We start from the raw sequence: 11320 nt of genomic DNA, 5'->3' as shown, positions 1-11320 counted from the left end.
GGGGACCTGGTGGCACATCGCATGTTGTGTAATAAAAGGCTGACTGCAGGCTTTCAGCCGAGCTTCTAGCCATAGACAATAGCAATTGCAGAGTAAGACTAATAACAGGATTTAGGATAAATCCACCACAGGAAGCGAACAGTGGTACTGGCAAATAATTAGCTAGGAAACATTTTATAGCAGATTCAGGATGCGACCGTGAGCTTTCCGACTCCCAATGCATTTGTGATCATGAAAACATCATTAGTTCTCGGCGATTGTAATTTTTTGGTGTTTGTTGTTAGGCGGCTCTTGTCCCCTCCTTTCTTTTCACAAGCAGGCCTTATTTTTCCTGTCCTCAGTTAGCAGCCACAGTGAGGGAGGGTTTTGAAGTCTCAAGGGAGGGGCTGAGAATGTTCTTCCTTCCCCCCTCTTGCTTATGCGTTTTTATTGCAAGGTGGATGGTGTTTATTTTGCACAGCTAACAAGTAAGTTCAAAGCAATACGTTACTCGTGAACTCCTGCCAGGTTCCCAAAGCCGAAAGCTCCCCTGCGTGGCAGAGCCAACCGGCACTATCAAAGCCTGATTAATTTGCAAAAGAATGTCAAAATGACTGGTGCACCGCATTTTCCACCGCCTGCTTCATTTGACACTTAAAAGGAAAACTAAGTGGGAGTGTAAAAGGAAGGAAGTTCATTCAAGGAGGCATACCAGTATGTGAATTAATTTGGGAGAAACTGGAAGTTGCTGAGGACTTCCATGTCTACCTTCTTTGTTCAGTCTCCTGTACTGTTTTAGCCAGTTTCTGTTCTCACGTCATCATATTAGAGTAAACTCTGTCACTGGGCTTGGCTTGAGATTCTTTGTTTAAATGTCCATGTGAAGGGACGTCACTGATTTAGTCACCAAAGAGCAGCTCTATGAAGACACACAGTCCAATATTTTTCTCTTTTAACACTAGTAAGAACTCATTTTCTCAAAAGCAAGGGACAAATTGTTGGAGACAAAGTTACTTAGCAAAGTACTAATGTAAATATCAAAAAGCAGATAGAAATCATTTAGAAGTTCAATGCAGCTCACCCAAGAGGTGTTCATGAGAAAGGACAGGTCATGGCCTCCGTAAGTACAGAAAAGGAGACGTTGATATAATTTAATCTGATTCTAATCTCTGCCCTAATTTCACTTTAAAATCTCAAACTTTATTTAAAACCATATCAGAAATATGATGTTGGAGATGGGCATGGTATCATCCCTGCACTGGGGATACTGAGGCAGCATGAAGCAGGAGAATTGCAAACCCAAGTTCAAGGTCAGTCTGAGCTACCGAGCAAACCCCTGTCTCAAAAAGCACTTCATGTTAAAAATAAAATTGGGTCTAAGAAGATGGTTCAGTGGGTAAAAGCACTTGCTTGTAAAGCCTGCTAGCTTGGGTTCATTTCCCCGGTACTTATATAAAGCCAGCAGACATTTGTTTGCAATGAAACCCTGGCACATAAGAACACATGTGTGTGCATGCACATAAATACATACAAGTAAATAAATAAAAATTCTAAAATATGGATTGACATATACTTCAAAATAAATTCACCTGTAAGCCTTTTCCGTAGACACTGACCACGGGACTCCGTTATTACTCTTGATTGTTTCCCAGGGAATTTGCCATATATTTATTTATTTAAGCTGGCCTTCTCGTCCTCTAAGTGAAGAGGAATCTCACCTTCAAATATTGTCCTCCTCTTTTGTGTTTTCCTTATGCATTTTTTAAATCATGTCCTCTAACATTGATTTAACCCCACTATGCTTAATACTTGAGGGGCACGAGGTATGCAGCTTAATACTAGAACACGCTTAGCAGGAGCAGGGCTCTCACCCCAATCTCTAGCACAAAGACAGGAGGAAAAAGGGGTGAATGGGAGAGGAAGGAGGCAGAGTCTGGCATTGTCTCATGTGCTTGGAAATGAGTGACCGAGGAATCGTCATGACAAAGTTGACTAAAAGGGAAGTGAAGATCTGTAGACTTCACTTACATTTTAACCAGTTATGTCATGACCAATCCACAGATCTCCAAGTCAGTGCCTCTGACGTTAAATAGAACCTTGAGAAACACGAAAAAACAATGTTTGTACATGAATATTACCCTTTCCATAAAATCTTGCCGTGCTTACTGTGCTGTCATGAATCAATAATATGTAAAGATGTATTAAAAACTTAGTCTCTTAAAATTATCTGACTATATATTCAAAATATTTATCAATACTTTTATATGCATTTGGGATTATGCTGTTTCCACATTGCCTCAATAAACTTTTAAACCAACCCCTCTCCCCATAAAAGGTAAGTTAATGTCAAACTAAGCAGGATGGATGCTGAAAGAAGAAAGCTGGAGTCAGATGGCCCCAAATTTTGATTATAACTGGAGCAATTACGTTACCCTTAATCCATGATTTTTTTTTTTTTTTGAGGTAGGGTCTCACTATTCCAGGCTGACCTGGAATTCACTATGAAGTCTCTGGTTGGCCTTGAACTCACAGCCATCCTCCCAAGTGCTGGGATTAAAGGCCTGTGCCAACACGCCCAGCCTAATCCATGAATTTTTAAAGGCTCATATGTCCAATGAAGACAATATTGATATCTAACTTGTGTTTCATAATACTCCATACTATGAATGTCTCATAGTAAATGCTAGCTATTACAACACCAAAGCAGACAGAAAATGGTGTGTAGCAAGAATTAAGAATTCCTTCAAGGACTGGAGAGATGCTCAAAGATTAGATGCTTGCCTAGAAAGCCTAACGACGAGAGTTCGATTCCCCAGGACCCACATAAAGCAGATACACAAAATGGATCATGCATCTGGAATTTGTTTGCAGTGGCTAGAGGCCCTGTTGTGCCCATTCTTCCTCTGTCTCTTTCTCTCTCTGTTGGGTACGGTGGTGCATGCCTTTAATCCCCAACAGTTGTGAGGCTGAGGTAGAAGGATTGCTGTGGGTTCTAGGCCAACTTGAGACTTCATGGTGAATTCCAGGCCAGCCTGGACTACAGCAAGACCCTACGTCAAAAAACAAAAATACAGCTGTGTGTAGTGGCGCATGTCTTTAATCCTGGCAGTCTGGAGGCAGAGGTAGGAGGATAGCCGTGAGTTCAAGGCCACAGTGAGACTACCTTGTGATTTCCAGCCTGAGCTAGAGTGAGACCTTATCTTGAAAAAAACAAACAACAACAACAACAACAACAAAACAAAACAAAACAAAATACAGGCTGGAGGGATGGCTTAGCTGTTAAGGCATTTGCCTACAAAGCCAAAGGACCCAGGTTCAATTCCCCAGGACCCACATGTCTGGAGTACATTTGCAGTGGGTGGAGGCCCTGGCACATCATTCATTCTCTCTTTCTCTCTCTCTCTCTCTCTTTCTCTGTCAAATAAATAAATGAATAAAAATAAAATATTTTAAATATTTTCTAAATACATAACAAAAAAAGAAAAGAATTCCTTGAAGGGGGCTAGAGAGATGGCTTAGTAGTAAAGGCATTTTCCTGCAAAGCCAAAGGATCCAGGTTCTATTCCCTAGGCCCCACATAGATAACAAGGTAGCACATGCATCTGGAGTTCATTTAGAGTAGCTGAAGCCCTGGCACACCCATTCTTTCCCTCTTTTTCTCTCTCTCCCTCTCTCTATCCTTCTCTAAAATAAATCAAATAAATTTTTTTTAAAAATTATAAAAGAAAGAATTCCTTTAAGGGCTGAGGAGATAGTTCAACGCTTAAAAGTCCTTGCTGGGTTAGAGAGATGGCTGTGGTTAAGGCACTTACCTGTGAAGCCTAAAGACCCAGATTCAGTTCCCCAGATTCCACATAAGCCAGATGCACATGGAGGTGCATGCATATGGAATGTTCATTTGCAGTGGCTAGAGGCCCTGGTATGCACATTTTCTCTCTCTCATAAATAAATAAATAATATTTTTTCAAAAAGTGCTTGCTTACAATGCCTGTCAGCTGGAGTTCAGTTCCCCAATACCCACATACAATCAGATGTACACAGTAACACATATATCTAGTGCTTTGGCAATGACAAGAGGCCATGCATATCCATTCTCTCTCTCTCCTTGCAAAGAAGTAAATAAAAATAAGTTTAAAAAAGAGTTCCTTCAAAGAGATTTCAAATATAAGCAATAACTTGTTTTTTTTAATACTTTTAATTTTTTTTAATTTTTAAATATATTTTTAATTTATTTGAGAAAGACACACACACACACACACACACAGAGAGAGAGAGAGAGAGAGAGAGAGAGAGAGAGAGAGAATGGGCTCACCAGGGCCTGCAGCTACTGTAAACGAACTCCAGACACATGTACCGCCTTGTGCATCTGGCTTCCGTGGGTAATGGGGAATCAAACCTACGTCCTTTGGCTTTGCATGCAAATCCCTTAACTGCTAAGCCATCTCTCCAACCCGCAATAGCTTATTTTATAGACCAGGAATCTTGTATGATTAACATCTTGTAGTGTTCATAACCCTCTTTTCTGGGTTAGTTATGCCTTCAGTCTGGATCTGCTTGGACCAGCAAAATAGCTGCCAGCCGCAGCTGAGACAAACAACATCTTTGTTCAAGTCTAGCAGAAAAGAAAGGACAGGAAAAGTGCTCCTTTAAGAGGAAAATAACCTAACTGGGACTTGAGCTTTGTAGACATCACATGTGACATAAAGATAGTCTTAAATATCATTCCTTGCATTGGATTCTAGTATGAAGGATGCCAGTTCCTTGATTGCTCTACACCAGTGAGGATCGCAAGCTAGAATTAAGGACATCAGCAGAGAGTCACAGGGGCTAGATGCCGAAGTCAGTACATAGTCAGAGATGGGGTTCTGTTGGGAAGAGAGACTGCACAGGTGGGTCTCTGAATCAGGGACCTAAAGAGCAGACATGGGATACTCAAATTACCTAGTTCAATATAATTCCATTCATAAAGGTAAGTGCACAACCCTTTTTTGATTCTAATTAACAACATCAAGAAGCTGCACACCATCTGAAAACCTGAAGAGGCAGAACAAAGGATGGTTTACTGCTACCTAGAAAAACAAACATGCAAGCAAGCAGGTTGTAGATAAAACTACGTGGTTAGGTATAAAACCTTCCTCCAGAAACTTAGTCGCTTCCCTACCCTCAAACAACTTTACAAGGGATGTTGCAGGGATTCCTGAGGTATCACTCTACCTTCACCTCCTAGTTTCTCACCAGTGCTTCCAATGATAGAAACAGTTAGGGCTGGAGAGATGGCTTAGCGGTTAAGGCACTTGCCTGCAAAGCCAAAGGACCCAGGCTTGATTCCGCAGGACCAGGTAAGCCAGATGTACAAGGTAGTGCATGCGTCCAGAGGCCCTGGCACACCCATTCATATTCTCTCTCTCTCGCTCGCTCGCTCTAATAAATAAATAAATAAAATAATAAAATAAAATAAAGAAACAGCCAGAAGTCAGAAGGCATGGATGTCTGTCCAGGCATCTCCTGGAGGATGGCCTCCTGGGGGCAAGGCCGGGAGGAGGGACACAGAAAGACAACCAGAGCAGGAGCCCAGGGCAGGTCTCTTTCAGGTAAGCAAGCACATGGCTGCATAATCCTACAGCAAGACTGGAAATGAGAAAGAGACAGATGAGTGGAGGAAAGGACAAATGGAAGAACTGGAAACATGGTGGAGTCCTGAGAAAAGTCCACTCAGTTAGCAGAAAGATGTGGCAAGTCCACGAATCCACTGTGACAGGAAAGGATCACACACTTCACTAAGAAAAGGGGGAGGAGCTATTTCAGGGGCTAAGAAGACACCTCCCTGGACAGAAATGTCCTCATTCAATTTCCAAGTGTTTTCAATGGCTACTCTGAAAGGCAATATGGTGGGGAGAGACAAATACTTAAAAACTAAAATGTGGAGTGAGTTTTTTTCAAGTTTCTTTTTAAAACATATTTTTATTTATTTCTTTCAGAGTAAAAGAGAGAGAGATAATAGGCACCCCAGGGCCGCTTGTTACTGCATGTGCCACTTTGTGCATCTGGCTTTATGTCAGTACTAGGGGATCCAACCTAGATTGACAGGCTTTGCAAATAAGCACCTTTCAGTGCTGAGTCATCTCCCAAGCCCTATTTTTGTTCATGCTTCAAATCCTGTGCAACCTCAGGCAAATTACTTTAGCTCTCTGAGTGTGTACGTCATGGCCTGTCGGGCTGTGCTATAAATAGTGTCTTTCTGTAAGAACAGTTTGAGGCTTAGATAAGCTATAACACATGAAGGATTTGAGGCTGCTGAAGTCATACTTCAGTGCACAGCAAATGCTAGCCTTCTTGCTATCTTGGGCTGGGAACCATGCTAGGTGATTTTGAAAAATCTCACCATCATAGAATTTACTTTCTAGTAGAGAGATATTTGGCCCTATGAATAAATAACTATAATAAAATGTCATGGAAGAAATGATAAGCATTTGGTCACATAGAATGAGGCTAAAGAGGGCAGTGGACAATTATTTGGATTATATCCTAGGGTAGCATTTAACTTGAATCAAGTAAGAAGTAGAGCAGGTTAGGGTAAGACAATACAACATGCTCCTCACAGGGACATTACAGGAGCAAAACCAAAACCTTAAACCAACCTAAGATTTAGGCCACTGATGTGCTGAAATTGGAGGGACAAGGAGAAAGCATTAAAGACATGATTGGAGACACATTTTGGGAGGATGTCTGATACATCACATGAAAGAGACTGTCCCTTCTCCCCTTCCTTCATCCTTAAAAGAAGTAGGGCCCCAAGAGATGGCTTAGCAGTTAAGGTACTCACCTTAGATGCCTAAGGACCCAGGTTTGATTATCCAGGACCCACATAAGCCAGATGCACAAGGTGGCACATGCTTCTGGAGTTAGTTTGCAGCAGTTGGAGGTCCTGGCATGCCCTTTCTCTCTTTCTGTCTCTCTTCTCTGTATCTCTCTCTGCTTGCAAATAAATAAATATAAATTTTTAAAAAGCAGTGGGAAGCCAGAGAAATTTATAAAGCAGGAACATGACCCAATCACAAGTTCATGGTGGATCAGTATAGCAGAAAGCATCATGGTTGTTGGGTGTGGAGTGGCAGACCAGGTAGGTTATTAAATCTGAAACAAGACATGCTAGTAGTGTATGAGGTGAAGTTATGTAAGTGCAAGCAACATTTTGGAGGCAAAAATCAATGTTTGAGTGGTAGATGAGATGAGTGTGATGTGACTAAAAATGATGCCAGATGGCACTAAAAGAACAATAGGTTTGGCAGATGCCAGCGCACTGTCTTTTGTTTGTATTTGTTGGTTTTGGCAGGTGAAAATTTAGATACCTTTGGGAACTGAAGAGGAATTATCAAATCAGAAGTAAGATGACCCCCAGAACTTGGTGCCAGGGCTAACCTCTTCCTGAGACAGCCCCTAGTCCTAACCAAGCAAGTGTCCCTCTGGTTCACCTGAGCCAGAAGACAGCCTACCACCCTAAGATTAAAAAAACCATTGCAAGGGAAGAGCAGGCACTTGCTCTCTGACCACTTGGGTGAGTTTTGTCTTTGTTGGGCCTGGGTCCAGCTGGGAGGGCCCCCCAAGCCCTTACTCTCCACATGGGCTCCTTTATCCCCACCAGTTCCCACAGGGCAGGAGCTCCTTGGACTTTCTTTTCTCTTTTCTTTCCACGCATTTTTCCCAGGCCCTCCAGGTGGGATCTCTAGCCACGTGGGTGCCTTTCCTTAGCTCTGTGCTTCTCTCAACAGATATAATAATTTAATTTTTTAAAAAAAGAACTAAGGTGACAGCAAGTAGATCAATATCAAATAGGAGCTTAAAATTCAGAGGAGATATTTGGCTAGAAATAAATAATTGTGGCTCATCTGTACATAGTTGGTAGTTGATTTCTTTTTTTTTTTTTTAATTATTTATTTATTTATTTGAGAGCGACAGACACAGAGAGAAAGACAGATAGTGGGAGAGAGAGAGAATGGGCGCATCAGGGCTTCCAGCCTCTGCAAACGAACTCCAGACGCGTGCGCCCCCTTGTGCATCTGGCTAATGTGGGACCTGGGGAACCGAGCCTCGAACCGGGGTCCTTAGGCTTCACAGGCAAGCGCTTAACTGCTAAGCCATCTCTCCAGCCCGGTAGTTGATTTCTTAATGCACAGATGAAACAGTGGGACAGTTCTGCCTCTGCCTCCTGAATGCTGGGATGACAGGCAGCTGCCTTGCCCACCCAGCTTTTGTGTGAGTACTGGGAACTCAAATTCTGGACCCCACACTTCCACAACAAGTGCTTGATCCACTTGAGCACTCTCCCCAACCCCTGAGACATAGTTCTTGGAGAACAAATGAATTTGATGGTCCATAGCAAGACGTGATGGCTCATGCTACTAACTCCAGGAAGCTGAGGCAGGGGGCTCACCATAGGTGAGGCAGAAATATCACCATGAGTTTGAGGCCAGTCTGGGCTACATAGTGAGATCAAGGACAGTCTGAGCTACAAAGTGAAGGCCCTGTCTCAAAAAAAAAAAAAAAAAGTGGGGCTAGAAAGATTGTTCAGTGTTGTTCAGTGGTTAAAGGCACTTTCTTGTAAAAGTTAATGGCTGGGGTTCTATTCCCCTATACCCACGTAAAAGTAGATTCACAAAATGAGGAAAGTGTCTGAAGTTCATTTCTCTCTCTCTCTCTCTCTCTCTCTCTTGCTCTCCTTTCTGTCTTTCCATCTCTGCTTCTTTTTATTTCTCTCTCTCAAATAAATAAACAAATTACATATATATATATATATATATATATATATATATATATATATATAATTTTTTTTTAAAAAGGTGATCAAAGGCAATGGTGACCTCTCTTCTCATTCTCACTGAATCTATACTTCCAAACTCAGCTGTCTCAAACTGTTCGTATCTCTCACACTTGTATGTTCAGGATAAACAGATGTGTGTCAGACATAACTACCTGAATGTCCCATAAGCTCTTGAAGTCAATAAACTGGATCAAATAGGCATTATCTTTCCCTTCCAAATTCATTTCTCAGTTATGTTATGTTACTCAAAAAGTGCCACCAACTAGCAGTGAATCCTAAGTACCTTAGCTTGCTTTCAGTCTTCCACTTAATCACCAGGTCTGCTTGAGTTTTACCCGTGGAGGGTGCCCCCCACCCCACAAATGTGCCCTTGCCTTTTCCTCAGGGCTATCACTTCTGACTCACCATTTCCTGCACTGCTTTCCTACCTTTTGTCTGTTCATCAAAAACCTCAGCCAATTTTATCTCCTGAGATTCATTTCCATTCCGCAAAGGTCCAGGCCTCCACCACTTCGCGGTTTTATGATCTACTTGCTTTGCAATTTCCTAACCAATTGCTCTGGAATTTCACCTGTCACGTTAAGGCAACTTTCCTTGGCTGGTCTCCTTTGCTGAGCTCATCCTCCACCCTTTCCCCCAAGCAGCCACTGAAACAGAAATCTGCCCAAATTGCACCTGTACTGAAAACTTTGCAGCATCCCTCACCAACGGGCTAAAGGCTGAGATCTTCAGCAGGGTTGATGAGGAATGTCCTCTAAGCCATCATCCTCTTCTTGCCATCCATCCCCACCATGCCAGGTCGCACTAAGCAGTTTCTAATTACATATATCAGCATAACCATAAATACGTGTTGCTGAAATCAAGGCTATTTAGTCATTTCCTGTCCTTTTATGCACAACCCGTGGTTCTTCAATGCCTGTAATTATTGAATGAGAATATATTGCAACAGTCTCTAGAGGGCATACAGTAGTCAAGTAGTCTTGGATACTGATAATTAAACATGTCGTTCTAGGGCTTTGTATTAAGATATTGAAACTCTAATAATATTTCCACCATCGAATTACGGAACAATTACTATGGCTCAAATATATCTGATTTATTTTTAATCCTAGTAGATAATAGAATGGTGATGATAGTTATCATGTAATGAGAATCAACAATGCTCCCAAATGTTGGCAATTGCCTCATTACAGTAATTCTCAGCAGTTCTCATTGTTGTATATTAAAAATGAATAGACTAAGTCCCAATGAAACAGAGGTGCTGCCCCTAAATAATAACTCAAGGTGAAGAGTCCACTCAAACCTCGCTGACCCTACAGCTCGTTCTCTTGCTACCATGCTACATCATTTAAACGTTCATTAACTGTACACATAAGAACATTACTGATGATCAAAATGCACATAAAGGGCTGGAGTGATGATTTAGTGGTTAAGGCACTTATATGTGAAGGCTGAGGACCCAGATTCAATTCCCTAGTAGCCATGTAAGCCAGATGCACAAGGTGGCACATGTGTCTGGAGTTCATTTGCAGTGGCTGGAAGCCCTGACCTGCAATCTCTCACTCTGTCTCATAAATAAGTTAAAAATATTTTATTTTAAAATACACATAAAGTTATATTTAATTATATTCACATATCCATGCCTTACTTTTATGTATCAGGGGGGTCAATTTATCAAGCTTATAACATTTACAGTGATTTTTTTTTTTTTTTTTTTTTTTGGTTTTTTCGAGGTAGGGTCTTACTCCAGCCCAGGCTGACCTGGAATTCACTATGGAGTCTCAGGGTGGCCTCGAACTCAAGGCAATCCTCCTACCTCTGCCTCCCGAGTGCTGGGATTAAAGGCGTGCGCCACCACGCCCGGCTGCTACAGTGATTTTTAAACAGTAGCAATATAATGTTTTTAACTTGGCACCTAACTATAGATATTCCTATTTAAATTAATTGCCTAATAGAAAACAATCTTAGGCTGACCTGTTCATCTACTTGGGCCTAGATTAATGTAAACTCCAGACAATCAAGAAGTCTGTCAGGTACAGTGATCAATCAAAACCCATCAAAGCAGAACTCCAGAGGCTACAGAGAACTTAACACCAAATTAGACTGCCAACAAGCTTGCCATAGTACAGGAAACATTGCTGAAGAGGGGGCAAATGATTGTAAAAGCCACAGTAGATAAATACCCCAAGGCATGGGTCCCCACTACTCCACAGAGACTGACTGAGGCCGTCATGACTCCACAGTGAATATCATATCCCCACTGTGGAGGGTCCCCAGGATAACGGGAACTGGGGCAAGAGGATAAAAGAGTAAAATCTGTGTATATATATATATATATATATATATATATGTAATAAAATCTGTATATATATATATATGTATGTATGTAATAAAATAAAGAGGACAGCCATGATGGCACATGTCTTTAATCCCAGTGCTCAGGAAGCTGAGGTAGGAGGATCACTGTGAGTTCAAGGCCAGCCGGAGACTACATAGTGAGTTCTCAGTCAGCCTGGGCTAGAA

Source organism: Jaculus jaculus, chromosome 3 (genome assembly GCF_020740685.1).
Source record: "Jaculus jaculus isolate mJacJac1 chromosome 3, mJacJac1.mat.Y.cur, whole genome shotgun sequence".
NCBI lineage: Eukaryota > Metazoa > Chordata > Mammalia > Rodentia > Dipodidae > Jaculus > Jaculus jaculus.
This window is presented reverse-complemented; position numbering follows the sequence as displayed.